The sequence below is a fragment of the Bombus impatiens genome, unplaced genomic scaffold, assembly GCF_000188095.3.
Source record: "Bombus impatiens unplaced genomic scaffold, BIMP_2.2 scf_1275, whole genome shotgun sequence".
NCBI classification, from domain to species: domain Eukaryota; kingdom Metazoa; phylum Arthropoda; class Insecta; order Hymenoptera; family Apidae; genus Bombus; species Bombus impatiens.
This window is the reverse complement of record NT_177694.1, coordinates 371,431-395,031: the sequence shown is the minus strand read 5'-3', so window position 1 is coordinate 395,031 and position 23,601 is coordinate 371,431. Positions and strand designations below refer to the sequence as shown.

The following is a 23,601-nucleotide window of genomic DNA, read 5'->3' as shown; positions in this document are numbered from 1 at the left end:
TTCTAGACGCCGCGCACACACATGCTTCCACACACTGATATTTACATACAAGTATCGCTACTACGCAGCTAACCTGGTCTAGCACATAAAATTATACATATGTCAATAATTTTCATTTCTGATTTGAACCGCTCAGAAGCCAGATTCTTCGACTATATTATCCTTCGTCGTAAACTTATTTATTGCAAGATCACCTAAATAACGATAGATTGCGAGGTAAATTTCAAAAATGCTATTTATAACATCGTCGCTCTTCTCTGAATTTTAATTTACGTAATTGCACGTTTCTTGATGTACGGCCAGGAGTTTGCGAACGTCGTTTATTTCAACGAAATTCTGCCTAGCGTTCGATTAAATAAACTTCAGCCGAATGAATTCACGTAACTCGTACGCGCCCGAGATCTCTTCGTTACTCCGTACTTCCTGCACTGTTAAATTTCATAAAACGTCGAATAAAGAATTAAGCTTGCCTTACCCGTGCCGCGTTTGATCGAAGTGAAATTCGAGCGATACCTCGAAGAGAAATAGCATTACGGCTACTATAAGCGACTTAACGTTTGACGTATTACGATCTGCCCTGAGTAGAAGCGATTGGAAAACGATTAATCCGTGGCGCGGCGCGCGGCCAAACATTTTCGATTGATTATTATCGCGCCGATAATCGTGGTTGGTACCGATGGGATCGTTTAATGAGCAACAGACACGTACTTAAGTCGGGAGGAACGGCCATGCTGGCCCCGTAATGCGTGGTATTAAGCGCGCAGAAAATATTTATCTTCTGCGTTGTTCGAGTAGTTTCGCGGAATTCCACGCTGCTCGGATGTACGGGGCTGCTCCTTAAACTCGCTTGCCGGCCAAGAAGATACGAATATATTATTTCTATGGGAGTCGGTGAGACTTCATCGGCGATCGTTTGATGAAATTATGGAAATTTATGTATCAAGAAATTGTAAATTCCTGCTGCTGGCCACAATTATCGCTGGATCTACGTATGGTACCTTTTGGGCCATATTTCGCGTGGAAACATCGCTATATGGATATGATGAACGTAACGCTTTTAATTAATTATTGCTTCTATACCTGTTTTTTTTATGCGAATCGATATGATTCTAGCTTTCATCAGAATATGGTCAACGAGATTAGGTACATACAGCTTATCGATCTGTTGACGTTGGAGAGTCGTTTACTAGATGGTTTATACGAGGATAAATGGATAATTTGACGCAGACAAATAATATGCGGATTACGATTATTTTTATTTTATTTTACATAACCTTTCGTTCGACGATGAATTTTCCTATTGAGAAACTCGCTTCTCTCTTAACTGTGTGCCAATCTTTTACCAAGACTTTAAGCCACTTAACACTTCGACTGCCACGATGATCATATGTGACGGGCCACGGTTTCTCCTGCGACGCCATCATCCGGGGTCATTGGCGACCGGAGCGCTTGAACTTCTTACAATTGTAAAAATTGAATGAAAATCGACATTTAGGGCATTTTGAATACAACCGATAAATAGAAGATACTTTGAAATAAAAAGTGCCTCGTTGAACAATTAAACATTTTTACTTGAAAATCGATAAAAAAAAAATAGGGACAAATCTTGCACTGTGTTAACACTAGAACTACCACACCAGTCAAATCGACTGGGTTTACAATTTATTTTCAAATTCCTACTTCATGTTGTATTTTTTCCACAATGATGTAATCACTTCCGCAACGATAACTAAAAGAATAATATAATGAATTTTATTTTGTTCTTTATGTATTCAGGCTGAAAATAATTTTGTATCGAGGCTACTTATACCAACACCAGTCTCAAAACGACTGGTACTTGTCCAAGCGTAAAAGGGTCCTGCAATCTGTTCATCGAACCCCAATTGATCAGTTTCCTCGTTTTCTACAACTTCGCACACGTTTTTTAAAATTTTTACCGCGTATCATGACGATATCAGATATCAAGAAAATACCCAGATGCTAACACTAGAAATACCACAGCAGTCAAAATGACTAGTTCTACAATTTTATAAACGTGTCAACCCTCGTTTAGGGATCCCAGATGGATTAATAATACCAAAAATCTACTACGTAACATGGAATTGCTTCTGTAAGAAAGTAATAAATCAATAAATATACAAATATTCTATTATTACGTATTTTTTAAAGACCAGTCATTTTCACTGGTTTTGGTAGAAATATCTTCGTGTTAACTATCTGTAGTTCTAGTGTTAAAACACTGTGGCGTCCTGAGCTTAACATGTGATTTCAGCGTGGCAGTTAAACTGTCAAGCTACCATTTCCTTTCTACTTCGAACGTAAAATTTCTTCGATCTTCGTTCAGACGTTACCATTCAGCTCCACGAAACAACGAACCATCTTCCACGAATTCTTCCATCGTACGATATATACAGAACAGGATTTTAACAAGGTTCGTGGTAGAATTTTGCACGGCGGGGAGTCCCCGAAGCGCATTCCCCTTTTTCAATCGGCGCGATTCGCAATTCCCGATGTTATCCGGGTTCGAGTGACAGCTCGGCGATATCTCGCCGCGTATATTCGCGGCAACCAGGATGCAAATGTCGAAAGACTCGAGATCGGCCAAGAACAAAACGGTGAACGAGTCGCGGAGGGCTATCGACGCTCGTGAATCGATTCTCGATAGGAAAGAGAAAGAAACGCGTTGGTGCGAAAGAATGCGCTACCACGGGCGTCTCTTTCTCGCGAAATTCCATTCTTTGTATCTTGCATTCTCTGGATACGCCACGTATGTTAAGTCCCTGCTTTCGTTCTTGGCTGTTAACGATTTTTAGTTGGCCGAATATTTATACAGGTACGACATAATCGACGAGTTTCGTCGATAAGATACACGTCCGAACGTTGTTTTCATCGAACTCACGATATCCTCAACTTTGGCTGATCTTCGCTTAGTATTTAGAAAATTCGAAAATTATAGCACCGCTTATCGATAATATTATTAGGTTGTCCGAAAAGTTTCTTCTGTTCTATAAGAAAATAATAGACGCACTATGTTTCTTGTTTTATATTAGTTTATCGAATTACGCACGAACATAATAATAGAAATAGAACGAAACGGACGATACCTAATTCAATAAAATAATACAAAACAGAAATTGTTGTTCATCTATTATCGCTTTATGAAACGAAAGTAACTTTTCGGGCATGCTAATAATTTTAGACAGTCTTCTCCTCGAACTATCGCCTCCTCGCATCTCCCACGACGTTTTACATCGCTTTTATGCGCGCGTTTCACGAAACGTCGAACGAGACGCGGAACGAAAGAGCGGATTTTTCGACGTCAATAGGAAGAAAAGAGGATCGAATACGCATTGGAAGATTCGAAGAAGCGATACATGGATCCTCGAAGCGTCGATCGACAGTTGGTTGTGCGGTGTTCGTGCTTCTTTTTCACCGATTTTCACGTCCGACATGGTTGCTCGTTTTCTACCTTTGCCGTTGTGCTGCATCGCAATCGAGAATCGCGATCTATTCCCTCGAGGCGATTCTGCTACGTCGATAATTGCTTCATTTGGATACGAGGCCGCGGATAGGTTAATTGTAAGTTTCAAGTGGATGTGATTGAAGAAGCGATTACGAGCGTTACTTTGTAACATGGCCGCACACTGATGGATATAACGTTGTTTTTCAATGAAATTAATAACAGGGTATGTTCCGATATTAAATATTAAATTACCGGGCTATTGGATACTTTCAATAAGAAAAAAGCGAACAAATAACATCAACTTTACCGTATCGTTACAGGGATTATGGGAAATAAAAAAGCTTCGTAAAAATTCGAACAGCTTCCTCGCCATACCTTTAACATGCTTTTAGCGTTTAATATTTCTTCATCGCGGTTGATTAATTGTTACGTAATAATTTCTCTTTCGCGCTGTAGACACGATCGTTTCTTATTTTTAATACTCGTTTTGCGATATAGTCGAATACAGAAGATCGACAAATCCAAAGGAATCCATGTATTTCCCCAATTTTAGTTCTGACTAGTAACAATATTGATAATATTAACCGAAAAGTAATAATAAATTTATACCTATGTTATACGTGCTGTGTACTGTAGCATCGTGGACGAAGGGCCTGGGGGTGTCGTGCGAATTATAAACAAACGATTGCGGAACATGTGCGTGGTGAGGCTAAGACAAAAGACAAGGGGTTGCCAAGAGACAAAAACGAATTAACAGTCATTGCGGGTTGAGACGTCAAACAGTGCGAATTGCGTTATCGAGAGTTGCAAATTAACTATCTAATTATCTTGATTATAATACGTTACTGTGATTAGTTCACGTTAAACGACCATCGTTTCCTGTTTAATCAACATCGGTTTAATCCATTTATACTAAATAAACTAATTGTAGTAAAGATCCTATAATATTACAATATTATTACTACAATAATATTAACTAAAGAGTAATAATGAATTTCTACTTGTGTTATACGTGTTGTGTACGTTCCTTACGTGTATTAATTGCTCTTTTCTTTTACTCGCTAAAATCCTAAGAGGATACCTTAACGTAGCGAATTCTTCGAATATTCGAATATCATAAACGTTTCGTACCGCGCATAGCATTCGAACAAATCGCATTTCCATAAGGATAAATCAGTTTCTGGAGTACAAGAGAAAGTACTCTAAGCTAATCGTTGGGTCGTGCTCGTTAGAGGCACGCTAACCGCTTCGATGCGACCCCGTGGAAGGATTCGGTAATTGCTATTAAACCGGACTAACTATAATTCCCTTTCTTATTTCGTCGAAGAATTTACGCGTACGATCGTCTCGGTGACACCGGCCTTTTGTCACGTTCTCTCGCGGCAATTTCTTTCGCCTCGCCAGAGTTTCCTGAATGCATCCGGATAGGATTCTCCTTCTAGATATTTTATTTGCCCCGGCAACCGCATTCCACCGGTCAAAACCTGGCAGATGCTCGTTTCTCTTCGCATAAGGCCAGAGCAAACGGAAAAATAAAAATAAAGACGAGTTCCTAGCTTCTTTCGTTATTTGGAAAAAACAAATTTTCGGTAAACTGCAAGAATAGAGTGTTACGTCCGGTGACTCTTTACGTTCGAGGCGGCCACCAGCTGTGCACGTAGAATTAAGCGGGCCGCAATAATTCTACGGAACTGTCGTAAAACGAGGCTTTTCGATCTACCGTTAAGGCCGTCAATTGGCATAAAGCGTCTTTGAGTCAAGAGGTTCCTTATGGTTATTGCTCCATCGGATAGAAATTGGGGAGACGTGGATTTTCCAATGCTCCCCGGGATTCCACCCACACGCGAGCGGTGGTGGAGCGATCACCATCGAGTAAGAGTTTTCCTTTGCAACAGCATCGTCACCGGGCTTCACCGGTTCATCATCCTTGGAACAGTCAACATCTCTTTATCGGGTTTCCACCCTTCAATTATTCACCTACTTCACTTATACCTTACGCACCAGCGTAACTATATTTTCTACAAAGTTGTTGGAAATATATACTATGTGTTAATCGAGCATTCTACTCATTAAACTACCTTTATTATCCTAATCGAAATAGGGGGTCGATCGGTTTCGTGGCGTCGATCGTCTAATCGTAACGGGAATTTACGACTCCCGTTGACGCGCTTTCTCACGATCGCGTCTCTCCGCGAAAAAACATAGAGTTTTCCAGCTCCGTCGACGGTGTCGCACGCCGAAGAAGACCACCCGCTCGGAAACAGTAATAGGATAGGCTAGACACCCTGCATGCCACAGCCATCGAAACAATAACCAAATGGTAACGAAATAGGCACCTCTGAGATACACCAGACGACAACCCCTTCAGAGGGACTATGACCTCGGTATAAAAACCCTGCAAAATAAGCGCTCGCCCCAGTCTGTTCAAACATTTTGACCCAGTCTCTTCGATTCAAGTTCGATTTCTTCACCGTATTCGTGAAACGTTCGAACTGCGACGCGAGCAGATCACCGGCGATCCATCGGTTTCGTGATTTCTTGTGTCTCCGACGTGACAACAACCTCGTCGAAGTTCGAATCTCGCACCATACGACAATGGGCGAGGGTTCTGGGTAGCTCGTTTCCTCTCGTCGAAATTCCAAGGTGCCCGTTAAACCGAGCTCCGATAAACGCGCTAAAGCCAGATCGATTATCCAATGAAATTTGCAACTAGAAAGCGAACACCAGGATGCATCTTGGTTCGTCGCGTTCCCATATCTTCGTTGCCATATACACGCGAACCGGGTGCACCGTGGACGCCGATTATGGCAAGGAAACGCCACGTCGAACAGATCGTGCCTCTTGGACTTGCACTTTCGCTACTATGTGAAAACGATCGAGCGCACGCTAGATACAACAATTTCTCCGAACCCCTATTTACAGAGGCAATTTATGAGGGTAGACCTACGATCAATAAAGAATTCACGATGCTGCGAGAGCCAGTCGCGTGTTCGCGTACAGACCTCGCGATTTATATGGTATCGGCACCGTTTCGTTTCGCATTAGTTAACGATTACACATCGTTTAGATCGTGTTTCTTATCGGTCCGTGGTTTCGTGTTCTTCAAGCCGGAACCAACCTGTTATACGCTTATTCTTCTTCGTCTTTTTATCCTCTCTTTCGTTCGCAACGAAGGAGAAGCCAGCAGTCGAATCAGGTTTTTAGTTATACACGTCCGTGTTCGTTTGTCATCTCGTACGTGCATCTTTTTGGATGTTTGTTTACAAACGAGGATCGCGAGAGAAAAAACATAATAAGTTATCTAACTAACCGTTGAGAATTTTGCATCTTAATGGTCGAAATAATGGTACAGGAACGCTAAATTTACGCTTGGAATTTATATTAGAATAGTTATATATTTATTTGATGAACGATTTCAGAGATATTCATCGATACACACTTGCACGCGTCTCACTTTCTTCCATACCAGACTGTTAACTCAACAGTCTACATTTCTTTATTTTCTGGACGCCGCGCACACACACACACACTTCCACACACTGATATTCACATACATGTATCGCTACTACGCAGCTAATCTAGTCTAGCACATAAAATCATACATATCTCAATGCTAACAAGTATCTTTCATGTTTCGCGAAGGAATCATTTCCTAATCTCATTCTGTTTCATTAATTTTCCTATTAGATGTTTCTATACGCAGTCTTCGTCGGTTTCCTGAATGTTGTTTTCATTGGGAAATATTTGAACACGAAGTTGCGTATTTTAGGCCACAGAATGTCTACGAGGGATATTCTCAAGAGTTCGACGTTTTTTCAAATGGTTAAATTTAAAGAAAATTGCGTTGCACAGATACGTAGCAAGTTATTCGCGGTGTTAGAAGATAAGAGCTGCAGATTTTGCAGCCACGTTCGCCATACGAACGAAGAAGAAACTTTCCATCTGCCATCGAGGTATCGGCGCAAAAAAGCGGATGGTTCGTAAGCATGCGCTTGCACGGGCACAATGTAACCGTTCGTCTAAGTGAATTTAGAGCGTCTCGGAGCTTGTAGCAAGCGTAGTGCCACATAACTTTTACGATCTAGTAATTTCAGGCCGCGGCACGGATCGCCAATTTCCCAGTTACCGTGCTACGTGTCGTGACGAACGATCGCGTGCTCCTCCGTTCTCGCTTTACATGCGTGGCTCACGTGTCGCGAGGCGTGTCGACTTCTGCACGAGATGGCCGCGGATATATTCAATCCATGGAACAGGTTTAAGGGAAAACGCGCAAGAAGAAGACGTTAAAGCCTCCCCATGCCGGAATAGAACCGCAGGATACGCGTTTTACGCGATCAACTGTTTTTTGTCATGACGGATCGTTTGCTAGGAGGCTCGATTGCCAACATCGTGCAAGCTTCTACAAGCGGACACTTCTCTGCTACTGTTCGCCTGCTTCGATAATAGTCTAACGCGGTGAACTTGGAATTTAACGTAGCGGCGATGCGATCGTTTGATTAATCGCAGGTTGACTGTTAAAAGTGAAGCAGGTTAAAAGAGGAATATTCGGAAGTAGTCGGGAATTTCAAACGATTACGCGCGTAATTTTCGTCGTGTAATTTCAGCTGCGATCATTTCACTTTCTCTTCTGTTGAAAAAAATCTCCATTCTAATTTTTCTGACGATCTTCATCCAGCTACATAGTTGGTCGTGAATTCTTATCAACGAGAGAAAGTTAAAAGCGCCGCGCATCTCGATTTCTCCATCAAAGAAGATTATCTTTATTAGCATATTGCGTGTTTAAATTTTACTGTCGATGCATATATATTTATATACTTGTACACGGTGTTTCGATCTTGAAAGTCGGAACGTATTTCGTAGAAGGTTTAGGAATCTCGATGATACAGAGTGGAAAAAAAAGTGCCGAGCCCTGTACCGTAGCCTTTCGGCTCGTTTCCACGGGCGTGTCGGAAAAACAACGACAGAGGCGATCCTTTTAATTAGACAGCACCGCGCGAGTCCTGTGAACCGGCGTCGTTATAAGTGGCACCGAGAGAACACGGACACAGCAAAAACTAAAGTGGATCATGCGGCGTATCCTACAAAGAAAATCTCTGTCGCGAACATGGAAACCCGGCATCGACGTGGACCGCGCCGATCGACTTTCACGGTCAAGTATACGCCGCCATATGAGATTGTAAATGTGACAAATGAGTGGAACGGGACCTCTAAACGTTCCACGCGATCGAGAAATCGCGGTTCACGCGGCATTCGGCTAATACAGATAAACCAAAACACTTGTATTAGGTCGTCCAAGAAGTTTCTTTCGTTTTATGAGGAAATAATGGGCGCATAATATTTTTCGTTTTATATTATTTTATCGAATTACGTATGATCGATTTTGTTCTATCAAGATAAACGTCACAACGTTTGACAGATTAGATTTCGTGTTTGTACAAAGATGCGTCGTTGTAAAAGACGTGTCTATAAAAGGAATACACTTTTCGGACGACCTAATAGATCGAAATACGTTAAATACGATGGCTCGTTTTTAGACAAATTTTATCGAGATTACGTACTATCAGAATTTTACCATAACGCGTGATCGAATTGTTACGACGTAGACTATTTCGCATAATAGTGGCGATACAGCCAATTTCGTTAGTTAATAAACTTGTGTGCAGGAAGATAATATCAAACGACGATATTTCTCGAATTAAATTAATTAACTTTAGATTTTTAAGCGGCCGTTACGCGTTATTAAACCCTTTTGCGTTAAAAACATGGAATGAAAATACTAAGCGTATTTTAATTCCATTCTTCCTCAAACTCGAAACAAGTGATCATCTCGAAGCGATTATTATAATTTGGGGCCCCTGTACGAGCAATTTTTCAGTATTTTTTTAACTCACCAAGGAGAGGGTATTTTCGAAGCGAGTTAATTGAGCCATCAGACAAGCGAAATGGACTTTTAATTTTGATTTCATTGTGAAGGGTGCCGAGGAAAGTCGTAAAGAACCTTTAATGTCGGTAGATTAATAAGTACGGTGGCAAAAAGGGTTATTTAATTGCGGCCCATTGGTGCGAAATTATTGGATTATTACGGTTTTAAAATTGAATGCAATACAATCACGGCAATTAATCCGTCGTTGATTGCAAAGATGTTTAAAATCTGAAGCAAATGGCTGATGGCACAACAGCGAATACGAAAGTTTCTTTCGTTTCCCCTATGTTTCCTGTGATTTCCAATTACTCGATTTTATTATTAAAGAACGTTATTATAAAAAAAAAACTCAAAGATATCGCTGTTTAAATTGTAAAATATCTTTATTTTCGCTTAATCGCGTTTTATACGAAACCCTATCGTACAATACGAAACGTACTAAACGATATTCTAACGAGAAGGAAGTTCCTCATAGTTCCATGTTTTAATTACGATTTTCCAAAGATACGAGGAAGCGATCTATTCTAAAATAATAGCTCGATCTTTCTCATGTAATTTACTGTCAGTTATCGAGCAATTATCGTTGGAATATGCAGCGCATACGTAACCTTATCTTAATCATCGATCGTACAACGATGGGATTCCGCGGATGATCGGTTTTCACGCGAAAAGAGTATTCCATTAGCATAACCTAATTAATCGATAATGCGCTGAATGGGCGAGAAAATCGAGGATAGAAGACGCACGAGTCGTTTAATTAACGCTACCATGGAAACGCGGCTACCGCATTACGCGAATTATTTCGTATCTTTATATGGAACGAATTAACTATTTCTGTATTGCACGTTCACGCCGTTGTGAAAGCTTCCTTTTAACCAACGATCATCATGAAACACGATGCAACATTTGCCAGCTTACCATAATTTATGCAATTAAAATACCATAGAATCTTTATGGTAAGTTGGGCGGTGAAATGACGCGTTTCCTGCAAAATATTCATTCGCTATCCATTTACGCGACAGCAAAGCAAGTGAGTTTCCAGTCTTTCATAATTCGGAATAAAATTGGTGAAAAATGCAGTTCTCAAGTGGGAAGAACGTTTAGTTTTAAAGTGGGCACGTTAAAAAGCTATGGAAAAAAGTGGTTTTTATTCTATGACCGTTTTGACGCTTTGTTTTGGCGAACCAGTTTCCCTTAATTTCGTTTGCTCGATTTACCGCAATCTTCTGTCTACATCGGCGGCGATTTCAATTGTGGTTTCGCAGAAATCGCTCGCATTTATGGTTCGGCAAACAAACGTGTTCCTTCGAGCATTAGAAACGATTATACGTTAGTTTCCACGATAGGTATCCTGTAGTGGAAATATTATTTAAAACACAAATATTTTCTATATATTGTATCAACTAAGAACATCGACTGACAACTTATAATTAATAACTTGACACGTTCGTTTATCCGTGTATAAGAAGAATTTCAATTTCCTCCGCTTAATTAACAACTCGATCGTAATATTTTCCTAAACAAAAGTGAAAAAACGAGATCGAAATAAAATGCTCGTTCAGCCTTTAAATATTACAACGAGCGAGTAGTGGAGCTTCATTTTCGCGCGCAAATCATCTCGGCCTATATAGTTATTAGCCACGGTTCTTGCGAACAAAACCTCGCCATCCCCCTTTAGCTCGTCCAGCAATTCCAATTAAGCGAGTGCTCAATTAGTCGAACGGGCGCCCATGATCTCGCACACCGTAGGACGCAACAAACGATGCTAACAGTATCAGTGTCGGGCCAGAAACTGGTCTCTAACAACGAGGTGTCGCCGAAAAGCAAAAACCGCCTGAACTCGTACGCGGTTGTAACTCTTCCCCTAATGATACGTTGTCCGTCTAATTACCAGAGCCAAGGAATTAGAAGGGAAAGGTAAATGGCACCGGGTGATGCTGGTTTCGCGAGGATAGGCCATTGCCTGTAGCTCTCTGGCTATCGTTGCTCTTTTCAGTAAACGTCGATCCGGCATCAATCAGAAGCAGCATGGTGCTCGTTAGTCGTAAACGCATGCCACGTGAAACAAAGTCCAGGAAAGTCGAGTCATAAGTCACTGGGCCGAATGACGTTTCGCTTTTAATCTAGGTCGATAACGCGACCATAAGATCGGCCTCTTTCTCTATCTTTCTGTCTGCTGTTCAAGATGTATCGATTAGACGACTCTGTTCCGTTTCTTCTTCTCGTCCCGGTCAATGGATGATGGACGAGCTTGCTTTGACTTAGAACGTAGGAGTGACACGGTTGATCGGCATAGTCCGTGGACGTCGATATCTGATACGAGTCGGTTAAGTTGCTTTTTTCAGACCGTCGTCGACGTAGGTAGTTTTGCAAGATTTAACGATGGTCGCTGAAACATCCGTTGATTCGGTCGAAGAAAGGTTAACGATTTTGAGTTGGCAGTCGAGGACCCAAGGAAATCTGATTAATAGCTTTGGATAATGGTATCCAGAAATAATCATTCTAGCGAACAATACCTGAACGATCGGTCCTAACGAGGTTGTATACGCGTGACTTGTGTATATGTAATAATGAAAATTTAACGATCGACCTAGTATCGTACATTTAAAAGTCTAATAGTTACTGCGTTGAATTCTTATAGCGATTTTGAAGGATACTAAAATAGCACACATCCCACTTCCTACGTACGTGTAATTGGAAATCCAGTGTTTGCGCGTTTCACGGTTCTATCTAGAATGGGACAAGGAACGGTACATCGGCAAGGAAATCGATTGCATCGATAGTAAATTTCATTAAGTGACAGGAGACAGATAACGCGGCCCATATGCCAATTCGTTTCGCGTATTCGAAATGCCACTCTTGCCTCTGTTTAAGGGCATTATTACAGGAGAACCGTATGTTCGCGAACTCATTGTGCAGGTCGTGGCTATTGTGTCACGGTGCTCGTACGTAACTACACGATGGCAATCCGGTGTGGGAAACAACGGAAAAAATAGACTCGCCTAAAATAGACTGAACGGTAAAACGACAGAGAACACACTGGATCTGCACTCGTGATGTTAATCGTTGCATTATCTTGGAAACGGGAGAGATTTCGTAAGAAAGATCGTGAATCGAGCATTACGTAACACGAACTACCTACCAAGATAGCGGTTAAATACGTGTAGTTAAGTCGTTACATAATAAAAATGTGGTTTTGATTCTTGACACGATTTAATTTAAGAAATAGAGCTCGTTCTTCGTATTGTAGTCATTTGTTCGTATAATTATACGTACGTGTACTCTGTAATACGAGATAATATTCCAGATAATTTTAGTAATCGCAATATATTTTCGTTAACAAGAAATCGTTTAATGCTTATCAATTTACAAAGTAATAGCGATTATAGCTGGGCGTATGAGATAAAAAAAAAGAAAATAAAAAAAAAAAAAAAAGTTTGGCAGCAGTAGGATTCGAACTCGCGACGAACTGGTCGCGCGAATATCGCCGTGTTTGAGTATAACGTAGTGTAAAATAATCGATAATTATAACGATGTAATCGCATTCAAATGTTTGTTATTGCATTTAAAAAATGCAAAAGAATTTGTCAGAAGTGGGATTCGAACCCACGCCCTCAGAGAGGACCAGAACGCCCAGAACTCAGTTTTGAACTGAGAAGGTGAGAACCTTGAGTCTGGCGCCTTAGACCGCTCGGCCATCCTGACATGTACGAACATTCGTTCGCTTTATGGATTATACTGACTTGAAATGAATCGATCGCTATGGTTATACGAATAATTATTTTACGAAATCTACGCAATATTAATTTACTCTAAATGCAAATCTTAATTGAATAAATTTTTTAGTCGATATAATCTTATACAGCATGAATAACCTCGGATCGTTCGATTTTCAATGTAGTTGGTGCGTAGTCGGTGTAAGTAGTCGCTTGTTCCACGTACTTCGTACAATTATTCGACGCATCGAATAACGAATAAAGCAAAAGAATAATTTTTACAAATAATTACTTACAAATAAACGTTGGAATTTTACACGCTATTTTTTATTCGTTATTCGAAATAAAATTTGCCCAACTCTGGCCTAAACCCATCACTACCAGTACTGTACATATAACATAAAACATTAATAATATTATATTGACGTATACAATACGATATGAATAACGTTAAATCATACAATCGTCAGTCTCGATCCATCGCTACCAATATCATATGATAATAGTAAAAAAGAAAATAATGTATCCGTCTGTACAATATAAGTGCATTAATTCGAGACGGCTGAATCGTCAGCTTCAACCCATCGCTACCGATACCACTCGTTCTCATTCGTTCTTATCTGAGTGCAAAGACCCAAACGCGGTGCCTCTTCCGTCCCAAAAAAGAGAAGAAGCCGAACGTTACAGACGAAGCGAAACGATACAGGAGGAGGGCACACGGTGGTTACGATTCATCGTGCACGTTCCTGCGGATCTCTGGCGGCCGAACCACCCACAACTCCGACAATGGCGTGGGAGCAAAGGAGGTGTCAGTGGCCGTGGCATATCTCGAGTTTATTATACGGGCCGACCCATCTCGCTGGTTAGAATGGCCGTATCGAAGACGCGCTCGTCATTACGACCTCGCAAGAGAAGGGTTTCTCGGATGGACCCTATTTTACGAGCCACGAAGAATCGTCGCCTGGAAGAAGTTTCGTTGGTATCCGGCCGTATTACTCAACGCCTTATGGGATCGTACGGGGGGCTCGTAAATCTCGCCGAATGATTGAGCGAACTACTAATCCGATATACCTAATCCAACGAAAAAAAAAAAAAGAAAATATGGTAACTCGTAGAAAGTTAAGGAAAGATATAACGCGATAGATGATGCTGCGAGTGGAATTCAAAGGCGAGATGGATGTAGACTCTTGAGACGGTAGCTTCTGGATTTTTTAATTCTTGGGTTTTTCAAATTATGCTACTTGGAATTTCGGAAATTTTGTGATACATTCGGTCGAAATTTCTTTACGAGCATCGATGCTTCGTTTACGAATGTTAATGATTCAATCGCGATGTTTACGATTCCTAAAGAAAATGATCGCCATACGCTCTCATACGTAAGAGGCAATTGAAAATAAATTCATATCTACAGAAGGAAATTGAGGGAATTAATCGTCGTTTGTTTTTATCACTGCGAAAAACAGGTTTTATGAAACGATCGAATCAATTGGAATTTAATTAGGGACGCTTTAGAGGCAAGCGACGATAGTCTCGAGTGAAAGTGCGACGACAGAAAAGAAAAACCGTCGCCCTGGCGTACATGGAATTACAAGCGCGATAATTAATCGTGAAAGTGTATGGGTAAAAAGTGTCTCATAAGAGAGGAATGTCTTTTCGCGCAATTATTCTCGGAAGATAAGAAAGGACGAAAGAAGAAGGACATCGGTGGATATTTCCTCGTTTATTCTTCATCATAATCATGTTATCAATCTTCTGACTGCTATACGATCGGGAGAAATCGCTGTGACATGAACGCTGGAAAAACTGTGTCTAACCGCGTCGATACTCGATACGTACCGTAAACTCGCGTCGCACTTTTATCCAATTAACTTGACGCGTATCTCACGTTGTCTCCGAGGCACCGGTGTTATTTTACACCAGCCACTGGCCCAGATTTCTCTGCGTTCTATACGGACACACTTTAAAACCCTATTCCGTAGGGTTAAAACCACCAAACCGTGCCACGTGTATCTCTATGCTCAAAACAATTCTAATCTCTATCCATATCTGTCGTACAAAAAAAAAAAAAAAAGAAAAAAGAGAAAAAAGAAAAAAAACATAAATCGTGCCATGAGATTTCCATCGAAGCAGCCAGTAGTTGCCTTCTTCGTTATTTCATCGCACCGGTCCTGCTCTTCAGTTTCGACTTTTCGCCACGGTTCCCTTGAAAGCGAAAGAGGAACGCGTGGATATATACCAGTGGGAAACACGGAAAAAAATATCTGTTCCTATAGCGTGACCGACGTGGAATGCCGAGATCTGGCTGGTTCGCGATCAAACGGATGAGAGAATCTGCAGCCTGGAGCTGCGACTAGACGCAACGTATGCAAAGATTTTATGCATCAGGCTATATCCAGCTGGCTACTTGCGCGTTGCGAGGTGAACAAACTCTCGCTGCTTTTATTCCTCTTCTTTCCATATACCTGTCTCTTTTAATATTGCAATACTTATATTCATCTGTAGCGAGCTACGCTTATTTTATCACAAATAAACGGCAAACTAATAGAGTTTGCCTTCTTCTTTCTCCCGTGTTCTCCCAGTTAGATTGTAAAAACTGAATGAGGGAATACGCTTGGAAATTGTTGTCGTGCTCCGTGTAGCTATATGAGCTGTCATTTTCATTTACGGAATTAAATTGCAGATGCTAGGTACACAGGGCTGAGAGATCGATCGTGGGAAAAGTTGCGAGGGTAATTTGGATTTGTATATTATGCGATAGAAGGTTGATAGAAAGATTGTGAAATTAGTAAAAAAGATATAATGTAATCATTTTTTACAGCTGGAGTAGAAGTATTTTCTATATGAAATAATACAAAAGATCTTTTTTTATTTAATATGATTTTCCACGTTTACTTGTTATAATTTAATTTTCTCTCTAATAGACTTGGAAGCATAGAAACTCGAAGAAAGAATAAATCATAACTCTTACGTAGACATGCACGAAAAGTCCACGTAAATAACAATATAACGCTATTCGTGAAAATAATCAGACACGCCAAAGTAGAATACGTATAAACCTCTCTCTCGAAGAAACAGCTTGTGCAACAATAGCTTTGTATTCGATTTCACGGGACGACTATCTTTCGTAGAAGCTACACTAGTTAACTATTCATAGATACAATTATTAATCCAACTGGAACGTTTATTCAAGCTCTCTAAATACATCGTCGATATTATATTATGCTATAGAGGACGCGTACACGTTCGCGTACACGTAGGTATATTCAAAGCAGGATCATTTTCAAAGACGATAACCACTTATCAGGCTGGAAGTCCTGCGGGGTGGACGTGGCCATCTTACGGCGTGTACGTGAGATAATGGCGAAGCTGCTGGCAACTTCTGACGTTGATTCTCTTTTTGGCCGTAAATCGGCGGCCCCTTAGAAGCCGCGATAAATTACTTTACGCCTGAATCGGGGCTAACGCCATGGAATCCCGTGGAAATGCGCGGCGTACAGAGTTCCTGTATAGCGTTCGTTTTGTTCGCGGGTATCGTTCCAAGTGGCTTAATGACTGTGGCACAGGGATCGGTAACGAGACCCAAGTTATGGTTGATAACGCGGTTCTTCGAAAATTTTACGAGCCATCTTACGTTTCTACGAGGTTTCTACAAGTATTCGAATACATTCGTGAACAACCGTGCCTAATACGATCTAACTACCTGTCAATTACATTGTTATCAGGATAGAAATACTCGAGGGAATGATGAGAATCGAATGAATGTGCATTACGGTGTTGCTAGATCCGTCTAAACGGATACGCGTTGGAACTGGTTTCAACCTCGCACGGAACGTTTCGTACGCGGTTCCTCGAGCCCTTAATCCGACATGCAGATGCGTTATCCGGTAAAAGGGATCTTTATACCACTAGGGGTTCGTCGCATTATGCGCTGCGTATTCGCTACCGTAAATCTGCCAACAAGGCTCACCGGTTGTCAATTATTTCGTTATCAGCGTGATAAATCGACACTGTTCGCCGGGACAATTGTCGATTGGCTGGTTATCGCGCTGGCTCCATCTGCCACTTGTCAGTTGTTCGCTCGACTTCGTTATCAGGTTAACCCATATTGATAACGAGCAGCGAAGAAGAAGAAGAACGCGTCGACACGTACACTTTCGCTGCTACAGAAATTATTAGACTTTTGATTATCCATTAATTAAATTCCTCAACGAAACTTCGTTACTCATCGTCGATCATGAACACGTCATATTCGATTTGATGCTCTTCGAATCTTTGCTAGCGACGTTCCGGTAAACATGCTTCGAACCTTACTTGCATTCTGATTGCAATTATGAAACAAACGCGGACGTACGAACGTACGATCACTCGACGGAATGCTTGCCACGCGTGAAACGATTTCGCGAATTCGAAAGGACACGATGGCAGTGTGCCAGGACCCCCTCGATTCTAATCTCCGGTACCAAGCAATCGCCAATTACCTCGTTATCAGACCGAGTGTCAGCCACGTAATACGAATAATAGTAGAAGCATCGGCCGAGATAAATCTGTATCAGTTTACCCCGGCAATGCCGCGCATTCGAACGGATGCGGTGGAACTGGTTTTCTTCGCGGCGATAAAAGTTCCTCCGCGGATCCGTTGAACGGAAGAGGGACTGTTGTTTTGGTCGAGGTGCAACCGCTATGAAAAGCCTTCAACACTTTTATAAGAACGCTAAGCGTTTAAATACCGTGGAACGCTATTGAAGCCCGACACGAAACGAACAGACTTTAGAGACGACTTGCGTTTCACGGTGTCCATTTATTTCGCGATGACAGACGATTAAAGGATTTGACGAGGGGCGTGGATATGTGGAACGATCTTTCTGCGTATAACGTACGTTTTCGTTAATAACGATCAGAAAGTACAGAGTAGGAATAACAATGGAGACGCGTATGACATTCGAGACGGAGATTATCGTAGGATAATTTCAATTTATCTCGGAAATAAATCTTTCGGCTTTTATTTTTTAACTCTTCCTTCTCTCGTTCCCTCTAATAAATTATATTAACTTGAAGCGTTCTCTGTGTAATCCTGTTCCCAAGATTTTAATCGGACTTCCTCAAGTTTCCTCGTTGATGAGTCTAAACGATAGTAAAAAAAAATGAAAAAATGAATTTTTGAATTTTTTTAGCGGTCAACTAATTACACCTTGTTCTACGAATTCTTGAAATTACTTTTCCATGAGCGTTTCAAAATGTTTAATTGATTACTGTTTGAATTAATGTTTAATCATAATGTTCAATTCAACATGCTTGAAAAATTCATCCGATCAATGGCCAAACAAATGCTTCGTACACGATGAATTTTATTGGGCAATGGTCTGATTTAAGGGGGAACGATACGAGGAATAAACAACGTCGCGAGTAAAGGTAGTAGCTCGATAATGTCTTCACGGTGAAGCATGACGGTGCCAGGGATGTTAATGTAACCACGAAGACCAAGAACGACGAGGACGCCGACTAACTTGTGATCCCTGGTCGGGTCGTCGTGACCCGGCTTACATTAACTTCTGACTCCTTCTCTGCTTCTTTGCGTCTCTGTTCTCCTCTTAAAGTCAGTTCACACTGCTCTGATAAGATCGACGCGCCAGAATGTCACGCGTCATAAATATTCCAATAAAACGTCGCAGCTGCGAAGAGACCAAGCGAAGCAATTTGGTCGTATGCATTCGAGAAAATTGAATTTCGACGCGAGATAAATGGAACTGCATGAACGTTCAACCGTGGAATAGAAACAGTGAAATAATCGTAATGAATGTTGCTCGAGGAATATCGATTCGAGCGAATAATAGATTAAGTCGAATCGAAGAAAGATTAGAAACTTAAAAAATTAGATTAATGGGCTGATTTATCAGCATCGGGGCTTCCGGGTGTGTGCAATGTCTTTACCGGTGTTCCGCGAGCATTCCGATTGGATAAAAATATTCTTCGAGGCAATGGGGTAATTTTTCTTCCGCTGTCTTTTCAAATCGATTGCTTTGATTCTGTTAAGAAGATAATGCGCACAGATCTAGTGATTTATCCAGTAATTTTCTAGGATTTTTGAACAAGGTCGCCTAGCATGGTAGACGACTGCCATTCTCCATTCGAAATTTTTCTCCGCCTTCTCCGTGGTAAGACGGTTTCTCCGTTATTCTATCAGCGCATAAATTCTTTCCATTTAAACAAAACAAGGAAACTATCTATAAAATATATGAATAGACGAAAGAAAGGAAGGAATTGGTATTTGATATTCCTAGCAACCTGCAACTTATCTCAAAGCGTATTCGCGCGTGAGTAGATTGAATATAAACTAAACTTGTTTCTTGAACATACATATTTATATTTTGCATAATAAAAAGTCGAACCCCTCGTATGGCAAACATGGCGAATATGGAAGATTGAATTTTTCAATATGCAAAATAATAAATCTTACGACGATACGAATGTGTTTCTATTCCTTTCACGTGTGGGTAGAACTTTAAGATCTATAAAAGGGTTCTGTTGCTCCGTTGGCATGAAACGCACGCATGCATCAGCGGACACTCGACGCGAGTTCACGTGCGTGTCTTCACTTCCTTGATCTCCATCGAGTCTCTTGCTACGCTCCTTGCTTAGGGCTGACAGTTATTATACGCTTAATCATTGTTTATCATTCCATGGTGTTTACAGTGCACATAATCCTGCCGTAAGAACCGTGATACGAATCGCGTTAATGGTGTTTCTAACGGGAAGACGATCTTCATTCATATTTTTATATCTTTTATGATTAGAATGGCAATACCTCTCTTCTCTTCCATTATATTTATCGTAGTATTTTTACGGACGAGAAATCCTACTCGTTGTCCTGTTTGTCGACGCAAGTTCAAGTTCTCTATGGAAAAAGACACCTTTCGATGTTCTTTCTTATTTTTTTTTTTATTTCATATTTTCATATTTCAGTGTTTCGTATTTTCTCGGAAAATAAACGAACACATACTACCCATATCGTCTAAAACAATCTGCGATCAAATTCTTACACCAGTCGCAAACATCCCAAATATTAAACGTCTCTGTGACTCGTTGCCAATCAGCAGATAGGATAAAGTCACTGTCGGGCATCAACGACCTGGACAAGAATCCTGTTCAAATTAAATTCCGCATAAAAAGTCTCTCCGCCAGTCCGAAACATTTCAGATCGTAATATAAACGCGTGAAACATAAAACGTCGAGGGGCGATTCTCAAATGAAATTCTCGGTTGGTTCGCGGATAAATTCCTTACGCCACGCTGCCGCACCGTACTTCGGCGTGAACACCGTCTTAATCCCCCGTGAGATTGGCCAGCCGGTGAGACGAGAGTAAATCGTTGACATTGCGATTGACCTTTGGCAATCAACCGGGTGACCATTGCGCAGCCGACGATACTCGCGGTTGTTTCATTATAAAGACACCGCTAATCAAGTACGTCCGATCGCGAGATGAGATGCAAGCTGGTCTTCTATTAGCTGTGCCAGAGCCAGGGTGGAGATACGTCGTAAATTGAATGCTCGTTCGCGAGGAAAAAATTCAATCTGGTAATCGAGGGTAATATTCTGGGTAATTGGATACAGAGTAGGTATTTAATTGACTGCCTGTTCCATGCGAGGATTTGGTATCGGCGTGTTACGTGCTTCTTCCATAATTAACAATTTTTCTCTTTGTTTTTCTATCTTTTTCTTTTCTTTTTTTTTGAAATTACGGTGACCAGTTTCTCGTCAATTTCGACTCAACGATAATTCGAGACATCGGAGCGAATAATTTAAGCGAAAGAATAGAATTTTCTAGGGTTAACCGGTGAACGTGGAAATTGCGTAGACTTTAAGAAAAACATGGAATTGCTGTAAAGGACTAACGACTTCATTAGTAGAGTTCTTCGAAATATTTACTCTTATTCGCTTTGTATTCTTTAAACGACGTCGTGTGAAATTTTGCTGCTCCTTTTCCACCAGAAGGTTTTCAATTTATCGCATTCGCTTACTTCGAAGACTACTCGTTAGCGTGTAAGATACCGGGACAGAATTTTTTCATGACGATAGAGACGTTGCCCTAAAGCATTCCATAACCACATGTTGCAGTGCTTAATTTTTAATTCTTTAGCACGAGACGAAGCGAAACGCGATCGTCTGCATCGAACAGCTAGCATCTTCTAACGGTAACGGCACCCGTTAAGCTGCGGTTACGGTTGACGGTCCCCAAGACCGGCATCGAGTTATGGTAATGCTCGCCGCGTAATCAACATGCGAAAAGGCTACTTACAGTGGCCAGACTGATGTACAGGCGGCTTCCTGCAGAATCTACGACTACTTTCAATAATTAAAGCAAAGTGAATTCAGGAATTTGGAGAATATTAAGCCATTGCGTAGGTCCTAATCATTGTTTCGAAGAGAAACCATATTATTATTTCAAAACGAAAATTTTAATAACAATAAAAGCCGTAAAAATCAGTCCAGTGAAAGTAAGGATTCTCGTTTTCTTTCTTTTATGATTATTCAATTTAGATCGTAATTTTTAACGATTCGTAAATCGCTGAATCTGAGAAAGAACGGTAAATGTTAAAAAAAAGAAGACACGTGGGTGTTGTTGGAAAGATTTTCGTGACCTGACGATGAATCGAATGGAGTCGAGTTCGATATAAAATAGCCAGAGGAGATACGTGAACCATTGAAATTGCTGTTTCATGGATTTTAGGTTCTTCTCTACGTGGGTGTTTGTTTAGAACCGCGTGGATAATAGAATTGGATGTCGGATGTGAGTCAGCAAAAGAGCACTGAGAATAGGAATGGGCTATAAAGATCCTTAGATTGTTTTTTTTCTTTTTTACGACTTTTAGGTTTCGTAAATGTTAATAAGACGAGGGTAACCATTTGGGTGGCTACGTACAAGGTGGTCTATGAACCTGCCTGTATAATACTAGTATTTGACTTAAGTGTCAAATGCGTACCAAATGAGAAATTTCTCCATAAATGTCTCTGATCATCTCGCGTTTCTCAAATAAGTAATATACCTTTCCATTTTCATATTCTTTTTACCACTTTTACGGCAACTATCTGAATACTTTTACGCGTCGCGTATTATTATTAAGTTGCCCGAAAGGTGTTTCTCTTTTATAGACTTTTACAACAACGCATCGTTATACAAACACGAAACCTAATCCGTCGAACGTTGTAATCTTTATCTTGATAGAACAAAATCGATCGTACGTAATTCGATAAAATAATATAAAACGGAAAATGTTTCCATCGGACGACCTAATACATAGGATCTATGCGAAGAATCGGACACAATCGTAATATTTCGTATTTAATTCCACAAAATTATTTCACGAAACTGACGATTAACGAGCATTGGAAACACACAAAATCTTCTATGTATTAGATTAAATTGCCTGGGAACGTTATTGGAGAGAGATTTCAGCGAGAAGATTGTTTGCCTCGTGTATTAACGACGGGCGCAGCTGGTTGCAATTACTTCGGTTTCAGGGCAACGCGTTTCATTACCGCAAGATTGATCGAAACGAAGCTCCGTTTATTATTATAAACGTAGCTTATGTAGCTACGTAGGCATCGTGTAATTTGCATCGAGCGTACACATTTTCTTGGCCTCTGCGTGTAACAACCCGTGGATTTCGCGAAAGTGTGTCAATAATGAATGCGGCGTGAAGAATTACGAGAAGGATGAGACCGGTCCACGCTGAATAAATTAACCGGCTCGTAGCAGTTTCGATATAGTAAATGTTTTTTCATGATACCGGAATTAATTGCACCGGTTGTAAGAACATGGATCTTTGGCTTTCTTTAACGCGAGCCAGCGGCGTCGATTAAATCTCGACTTTGGTCGTTCCACCGCTCGGATTACAAAATCTTCATTGTAATCACCTATATTTCCATGAAAATTTTCGTTCACCCCGCCTTTTCGACAGGCGATGAAACGATCATAACTTTTGCAATATTTTCAGGTCGACTTTCCACTTGATTACAATGTAACGTGCAACGGAGAATGTAAAATGCTGATAAGAAATAATAACGAATCGATCAATAACCGATAGATGCCATTAGTTTTTTTTATCTTTCATAGTCTCTTCGAGGTGTTCCTCGGCTAATCCAATTGTAATTGCATATTTTTCAACTGCACAAGGTATTTCGTATTTGTTACATATGGCGTCCACTTTAGACATACCTTTTTTACAGTCGATTTTTATACTTTATACAACTGTTTACCTGTACGAGAAATGCTCGAACTAGAGTCAACTTCGACCTGGATGCATGGTCGTAAAGTTTCTGAATTTTTCAAACAATTGAAGATCAGTTATACCATCGTTACTTGGGCATAATAAGAAAGAAGGATCGCTTACCATTTATCATTACAGCTTTCTCAGTGTTGAAATTCCTTCAGCTTGTACCAACTTATAGGCTGTACGTCAATTACGTTTGATGCTCGATTAGATCAAACAGATAAACGAACG

At 40.7% G+C, this 23,601-nt stretch overlaps 1 protein-coding gene and 1 non-coding gene across 4 annotated transcripts in view; one reads left to right on the top strand and one right to left on the bottom strand.

The window, feature by feature from the left end:
- LOC100741642 (ankyrin repeat domain-containing protein 6) overlaps window positions 1-23,601 on the top strand; it is a 137,099-nt gene that overhangs the window by 85,870 nt on the left and 27,628 nt on the right. The gene's annotated exons all lie outside the window — the stretch shown is intronic.
- TRNAL-CAA lies at window positions 12,972-13,091 on the bottom strand. Its single transcript has 2 exons — window positions 13,054-13,091; window positions 12,972-13,016 (listed from the first exon to the last, which is right to left on the bottom strand). It is a non-coding gene; the product is annotated as a tRNA-Leu (tRNA).